The sequence below is a fragment of the Phoca vitulina genome, unplaced genomic scaffold (assembly GCF_004348235.1).
Source record: "Phoca vitulina isolate PV1807 unplaced genomic scaffold, GSC_HSeal_1.0 scaffold60, whole genome shotgun sequence".
Taxonomy (NCBI): Eukaryota; Metazoa; Chordata; class Mammalia; order Carnivora; family Phocidae; genus Phoca; species Phoca vitulina.
Genome location: NW_022589763.1, coordinates 4,390,967 through 4,399,273, shown reverse-complemented (window position 1 = coordinate 4,399,273; position 8,307 = coordinate 4,390,967). Strand labels below are relative to the sequence as shown.

At 49.3% G+C, this 8,307-nt stretch overlaps 1 protein-coding gene across 3 annotated transcripts in view; it reads left to right on the top strand.

Annotated features, from left to right (window-relative positions):
* Positions 1-8,307, top strand: part of PUDP (pseudouridine 5'-phosphatase) — a 267,324-nt gene that overhangs the window by 59,753 nt on the left and 199,264 nt on the right. The gene's annotated exons all lie outside the window — the stretch shown is intronic.

Below are 8,307 nucleotides of genomic sequence, written 5' to 3'. Positions count from 1 at the left end.
TCTTGAGAGGGGGCGGGCTGAGGTCTGACTGTGTGCCCTGCAGATTCTAGGACATGGGGACTGAGTCGAGAGGCTGGTTACTGTTGGTGCCGTTCATGTGCTGGCGGCAGGGAGGGCATTCCTCAGGGTGACAGTGGGTTCCTGTGTTCTTGTAGGTTCCTGGTTTTCGGGACTTGGGGTCAGAGCTAGCTCAGGGAAGAACATTTCGTGACAGTTCTTTTCTAGCGCTCTCCTCCCCTCACCCACAGAGAGCCAGAGATGCGACGCCGCCCTTTTCTGACACAAATCACAAGCACAGTTCGGATCACAAGACTTACTCAAAAACCTGCTTCCAAATGAAGCTGAGGGGCTGGGGCACATTTCATCGATCTGTATTGTGTTTGTTGTATTTTGTTTTGTTTGGCTCGGGGTCCAACTTACTGACCTGACCCTGCGAAGGCAGTAGACGTGTGTGAGTGAGGTGCTCCTCTCTGATCCTTGACATCAGCAGGCCATCGCACACTTCAGTTCACTCCTGACACTAACCGCCGGAAGCAGCGCACACCCCCAGCTTCAGGGCTCCGTCTCACACGGTGCCCCCGCCTCCGGTGCCATCCGAAACTGGGTGTCCATGCCACCCACCTTCCTGCGTGGCCAACTACAAATTTGGGGGGGTTCTTAGGCCCCTTTTGTCAGTTTCAGTAATGCACTAGAATGAGTCACAGCACTCAGGGAAACATTTTATGTGTGTTTTCTGATTCATTACGAAGGCTACAACTCAGGAGCAGCCCGGTGGAAGGGATGCTTAGGGCAAGGCATGGGTGGCTGGGGGCATGGAGCTCCCGTGCCCTCCCGGGGCCCCTGTCCCAGCTCCTCAATGTGTCCCTCAACCCAGAAGCTCTGAGAACCTCATGGTTGAGGGGTCTGACTGGAGGTTTCATTACGTAGGCATTGTTCATTAAATCATTGCCCAATGGTGATCAAGTCACTGCGTCTGGAGATCAGGGTTAGGGCTGGAAGTGCCATCCCTCCAAGTGTGCCTTGGTCTTTCTGGAACCCATCCCAAAGCTATGTAAGCAATCACAGATAGTCACTTGATTAGCAGAAACTCACAAACGGGGCTCATCACGAATAACAAAAGATAGCTCCAAGATTGTTCAAGAAATTCCAAGGGTTTTAGGACTTTTATGCCAGGAGCCAGTGACCGAGACCAAACATATGTTTTTTAATAACATCGCCGCCGTAAGGGATCGTTGAGTGAAAGCAGTACCGTTGATAGGGGTCGATACACACCCTTGGGATGGTTCAGATCTCATCACTGAATCCAACTCGACGGCACTTGTACGATGAGGGACGAGCCCACAGTCGCCGGGCCCCTGAGCCATGGAGTGAAAGAGGAGCCCCTTTCCAGGGCTGCCGGCCCAGATCCGGGGTGCAGCGTGTGTCTGCTTCATGTATCGGGGCATCGATATGCCTGCGTGCTTGGCATCCTCCTACAGATTCCATGGGCGTGTCTTCTTTTTCTAAGAACCTCACTTCCCGAAGTGTTCCATACCTTCAGATGATGAAGCGCTCCTGCTAGGAAAGCCATTTTCCTTGTTGGGTGCACGTTGCTGTTGATTGACAAGTGACGTGAAGCTGCCACACTGGACAGACTGGTTCCCAGAGCTGTTCAGAGTCTGCAGGCACCTACTTTCAGTAGGATCTGAAGGAGCTGATAAAGATTACCTAGGATATTGGCCCGCACATGAGCTGCTTGTATGGTGGAGGCCGTTAAAGGGAAAACATACTACATCTCTTCCCATGATAGCCGTCCTTCCTTTGAAAGGTACCGTATCAATGGAAACGTGGCAGGAGACATTAAATAATCCTGAAGCCATTGTATTTTGCTCAGTGGTTGTGAGGGACAAACAAACGTGTTTTAAAGCATGTGGGGAAATAGAGTTTATAGGGAAAGCACACGGAGCTCCAGAGCCCCCATATTGTCTGCATATCCCCATGTTCTTCTCACTGACAATGTTTGTTTTAAACTTGTCAAAGAAAAATGAGCAACTGCATATCTTAACAGTAATTTAGCTCATAAAGTGTTCTAGACATTACCCTTGTTCCTAATCCATGTTTATTTATGCATGCATTTGTCTTGTAGAAATGAAACCTTTCTTGTCATATTTCTTAGGCAAATATAGTCAAGGCTTTTGGGGTTTCTCGTCGGGTGATCTGCATGTGGTAACACTAAAGGAAGATTTGAACAGGCTCCTTGTTGTGGACACACCCTTAATTTTGTGCTTGGATTCTTTTTTCTACCTCATACATGAAGCATTTGCAAAGAGGGTTGTTGGAATAGGAGAAGGTGCTTCGAACATGTCCCGCTGCTTTCTCTTTGATCCAGCGCCGGCCGTAAGAGGAGCGTGCCTGCCAAGTTCAAGGGCATTTCCTATGATTATTAAGTCACTGGAGAGATTCACAGTTGCCGGCGGGAATTTATTATGCTGTGGGTGTCATCCAATTAATTACGTACAGTAGTAGTAATAGAGAGGAGGACAAAACAAGTGGTGTCAAAGGAAGAAATTATGTTAAAGTGTTAGTTACCATTTTTCCAGGAGAAGATGCCTATCAGAGCTCGCATGAAACACGTTCTCACTGAAACGATGACTTCTAAGCTGCGCATGTGTCATTCTTTGGTGCTAAAAATAAGCCAAAACGGTGCCATCTCCAACAAGTCCCCTCCACCCATCGTCAGCACTCACGAGCACTCACTGAGTGCCTGCCGAGTGTCCAGGAGGCATGCGGCATGTATGAGCCGCGCCCCGGCAGTCCGAGAGCACGCGCCTTCTGCAGCCTTGCAGGCGTGAGCGGCCGGGCCCCACGCCACCAGGCGGGTTGAGGGTCAAGCTGGGAGTCACCCCCAGGTCCTCGGGGTGTGTGAGTTCTCCCTTCACCGCTCTGGTGCAAAGTAAAAAGGATGATGGCATCATGGACACGGGACATGGGTTGACTTTCATTACAAGTCAATCCTGAAGTCCGTTCCAAGAAGCATGGTCGTTACTACTGGGCTATTTAGCTTCCTTGTTAAGAACTGAGTTTCAAGGTTTTTTGTTTATTCCTCTTTTGTTTTGTTTTCAAGAAAGTTCTGCAAATTATGCCTTTATACACCTAAAGAGTAAAAAAAAAAAAAAATAGAATGATAAAGGCATTATAGTTGGTGAATTCTAATTGTATAACGTCTTCCTGGTAAAACTAAGACCATTCTCTCAATTACAGAAGGAATCACCCGAGTTGACTTTTCAATGTGGGAAAAGGGCAGTTAATATATTTTACCTGACCTCTTGCCAAAGAGACATGTTAATTTAAGAACACTTTCAGTACCTCTTTTTACCGTACACTGTCTCTGTCCCCAAAATCTGTGGACAGGTGTGGGCTGTCAACGTGCTCCTGCCATTTTTGGCTCTCTGGGAAGAATTTCTTTACCTCCCAGAATAATGGGAAGCAAGCACATGCATTGCTGTGTCAAATTTAAACTTAATTGGTGGCCAGGTGAGCAGTGGAGGGCCCTCTTGTCTTCTGCGTGATTGGATGTTCCTTAGGTGGCTTCCCACTCCCAGCGCCCCTAGTAGAGGCATGCTCGAGCACCTTCTGGGGGTGAGGAGAGTCACTGTGCCCTCGTAGTCTGCTCCCGCAGGGGCCTCAGGGACCCAGCAGCCTCTACCGTCACTGGCCAGGCCTCAGGACCACTTTCTCCTCTTGTCTCTCACAACCACTGAGCAAAATACAATGGCTTCAGGATTATTTAATATCTCCTGCAACATGATTTATCAAGCCTTCCCATATTGCATTAAAAAAAAAATCCCAACTATCTTGAATATTACCTGCATGGTCACTACCCTTTGATTTCTTTTCTTTCACTGAACCTACCTATGCTTGGTGTCCATACTCAGTTTCCATGGACGAGGTTGCTTGTTTTCCAGATTCCACTGTCTGGGAGGAGAAACGTTTCCTGTACTCTCTTAGGTTCTGTATCGGGTGCCTGTAAATTAAACTGACAAAAGGCATTAGTAAGAGACAAGACAGATTTTTATTCACTTATGGATGTGGCGGTTCACAGAAAAAACGTGATTCAAGGAGACAGTTGGAGTCTGGGGCTTATATACCATCTTAATAGGGGTTGGAGAAAGACAGAGGGACACTTTCAGGAAAACAAATAACCATCAGGAAAAATAAGTGGGCTCTTAGAACAGGTGGGAGATGCAATAGCTTTATGACAATGTCATAACGTTTAGGCGATTTCTTATCCAGGTGCTGACCTGTGCTGACTTGCCTTCAGCAGTAAGAGTCAATTTTCCCCAGTTATAAACCTCCCAGGGAGGGCATTTCTGACAGCTGAATTCTTTAAGAGCCTGTGCTTTGTGGAAGATAAGGAGAATTCATAAAAACCGTCTTCCTGCAGCTGTTGATTCACTTGTCCCAGTTCAGTGTAATCCTTGAGGCACTGGACCATGTTCTGAACGGACCTCCTTGACCCCCGAAGCATCCCTCTATTCCTTTTCCAGCAAGCCCTCTGTCACTTCCTTGCTACCTCCTATGTTCAGCATCTCACTGGCCAGACTCAGCACCCTTTGCTTGCTGAGCTCCCATGGCCTCCTCGCTTTGGAATTAGCTTGTCTGTGGTTCTCAAACCCTGCCTTCATCCTGGACCGCCACCCACATCAGGCACTGTGATCCTGTGTGGCCGCGTCTTTGCTTTGTCTCTCCCGCCTTCCGGTCCGTCTACCCTCCAGCCCGTTGAGACCTCTCCTGGGACCTGCTGCTTTCCTCCAGCTCCTCCCTTCCCGCCCACATGCCTCCACTGCCCTGGTGATTCAGTCCAGCCATCCCGCCCAGTGACATCATCAATGCTAAGGACCTCACAAATGCCCCCTCTCATCTTTCCAGACCTTCTGCGGCATCCCCCCTCCTGGCAGTGCCCTTGAGCAAAGACGACAGCACATGATGGTCTTCACTTCGGGGGGATATTTGCAGTCGTCATTCAGAAATGGGCTAGCCACAATTTATAGGCGTAGACTACTTCTGTAACAATACCGTGTTTGCAGGAATCACACACATAATTACCTGGTGTTCACTGTAGCTCATGGAAGAACGGGAGAGATGTAATCTCCCTGGACAGCAGGTACGACGTACCTCCCACGCACTCTTGTGCCCAGATCAACTGAATGGGCGTTCGTCTTCGTTTCAGAATCGAGTGTGGGTACTAACTGCTCTTGATGTTTGCCCAGCACCTTCGGATCGGCTGAAGCGAATAAGCAAACACGATGACAGCACCTTTTTCCTTTGCAATTATAAAGACCGTTAACCTGCCAGGAGCTCCGCGCTCTATCTACGTGTGCTGTTTCTGGTCACTTCTGTTCAGTGTGACTCCCGGTAAACCCATCGTGAAGCAATTAATTTTTTCCCCTCATTCTTGAGATTCATACCCACAGACGCATCTATCCACGAAAAATGTAAACTGCTGAGATGGGGTGCCAGGAGCGACTTCTGTGACCATGATTTGTGACATAACTGGAGGGGCTCCTTCATAACTTATTCTTTTTTTTTTTTTTTTTTTTTAAAGAATTTTTTTATTTATTTATTTGAGAGAGAGAGAATGAGAGACAGCACGAGAGGGAAGAGGGCAGAGGGAGAAGCAGACCCCCTGCTGAGCAGGGAGCCCGATGTGGGACTCGATCCCGGGACTCCAGGATCATGACCTGAGCCGAAGGCAGTCGCTTAACCAACTGAGCCACCCAGGCGCCCTTCATAACTTATTCTTACAATGTGGTTGTAACAGTACAAGTGCTCAGCGGCTTTCTCGGTTCCATGTGTGTTTGTGCGCGGGCTTGTGAAATCTTCACGTTATCAGCAGCTTCCGAGAATGATCGTTCTCATTAGGCCGTCATACCAGCATGAAGAGTGTGACCTATCTATATCAAGCCACCACGCTCCCAGGGACTGTGGGACAGGACACCAGGTATTTAAACGGGTGCCTTGTATCCTGGATTTCTGAGAAAATTCACTAAACAGTTGTGCGTTCCACTAATTCCTCCTAGACAGGAGCCATGTTACCACAATGGCAGAGTGGAGACAGCCAACGGTACTGTGGGTTTCTCCGTAAATCAGTGCTTTTGCCTTTTCAGGCTTTGTGAACACTGGTGTGGTAGCGCCCTCGTGGCTCTCCCCATCTCCCCCGCCACCTTGTGGTGTGAAAACCCCTCGGCCTGGCCACTCCATCCCTCGCTGCTCCCTCCCACACTCCGTCTTAGCCTACTGCGTGCGGCGCTAACATGTCATGCACAGAGCCTTTTGTGGGGGGGGGGGACATGTCTGCAAATGCTCCATAGCGAGTGACCATGAATACCATGGTTGAGAAACATGGCATTCGTCACAATTTGGGTTAAATAAATACTGAGTTAATTAATACGCCCCAGCAATTTCCAAGGATGCCCTTTAACAAATCGAAGGGTGATTTTCTGGTTTTTTTGAAAAGGCTTGTCCGAACTTGGACATGTCCCCATTACTTTGTGTGTTTAAGCTAGAGTGCATAGGTCATCCTGAGTGGCTGGGGACTGTCGCAGTTCTAGCCCCGAATCTCTGTGCCCTGGGAATTCAATCCCAGGCCAACGGGGACATCTGGCCACCCGCTTCAGCCCAGACTTGGCAGCAGCTTTGTCCGAAGTGTTTGTGAGAGGATCCAAATCTCTGAGGGGTCCTGGGAGCCTTGGACCTGTTATTCTTGAACACTCTCCTAATTCTGAAAGTCCACAGCCCCATCACATATCTCATTCCATCAACAGGATTAAAATGCAAGGTCTCATTGTTTGCTAACACAAAACATCGTCCCCCAGATGAATGCACGAGGAACTTGGGTGTGAATTTTGCACAAGGAAAGCAGATTGGCCATTGGGATGGGAATTTCTTGCCCAGTTCCTTTCTCTCAGCCATCAATAAATTAATGCACATTCTTCCTTGATACTTCAGGGAGGAATAGCTGGTTTGTTTTATTAGCTAGAGAGCTCTGAGCACAACTAGAGGGTGTGTTGGTTGTTTTTTTATTTTTTTTTTCCACAGTGATTTATAATATCTATAAGTATATTTGGAAAGCCTTACACATGAATTCTGAGGCTTAACCTTGGACTAGTCCCTTTTAGTCACTTCTCACTGCTGCCACACACTTATTCACTTGAAACAGCATTGGGTTTCATCTCTGGGTTCCCTGGGTCAGAATTCGGGGTGTAGCTTGCCCTCTCCAGGACTCAGGTGTGGAATCAAGAAGTCAGCCAGGCGGGGCTGGGCTCCTATCTGGAGACTCTGGCAAGAAGGCATTTCCCGGCTCATCAGGTAGCAGGCACAATCAGGTAGGACCATGGTCCGCTTTCCCTGATGGCCATACCTGGTTCTCTGCCCTCCGCTCGTGCAGGTCTGATCTGGTCCCATCTCTCAGAGCCTAGGAGGAAGGTGCATCGAACCCTTCCTGCACTTGAAATCTCTGTCTCTGCAGCATCTCTCCCACTCCAGCCAGAGGAAGTTCGCAGCACATGATGACATGCAAGTGGAAAGTTTAGCATTAAATGTTAATATATATAAGCCTCGACAGACCAGATGAGACGGTCGCAAGCCTCTCCCGAGAATCAGCGCACCTTCCTCTCTGGAAATGCTGAGTTTGCCAGGGCGTGGTGTGAAAACCAGCTCCCATCCCCTGAGCGGGCGCCTTAGATGTTTGAGGGAAGGAGAATCTAGGGCGTCCCTGTGGACACCACAGTGCAGATGTGTTCACCGAGCTCTCCTCGTCAGTAAGTAGGGTGCTGGGTCAGCAGTAACAGGGGTCAGGACCCACACACCTGAAGACACGCTTCCTGCGTCGGCTGGCTCGGACATAAGAGGTGAATCCCCCCAGGCCCAGTGACTTATGTCGGCCCTCCCTGTGTGTGTATCGCTTCCCAGAGTCCTTGCCAGCCTCTGCTGCCCAGGGCCTTTCGAGACAGCACGGAAGAATCACGTGCACAGGGTAGCAAAGGGCACTCTCGTGGCCCGTGACAAGTCCGCGTGCTGAAGCCTCTGCAGTCGCTCGCTCCAACCTCTGCTCGGCTGTGCTGTTGCTGTTCTAGGGATGTGTGGAACTGGGCCGTGGAGGAAGCGTTTATTCCCTTGGATCTGAGATGTCTAAAGGCCGTTCTTCCGCCGAGAAAGTCCTGACAGTTAGTTACACCTTACTGCTCTGCATGTCATGACGGTCCCCTGGGGCCGCCAAAGCAAGATACCACTGACCGGGTGGCTTGAACAACGGATGTTTATCCTCTT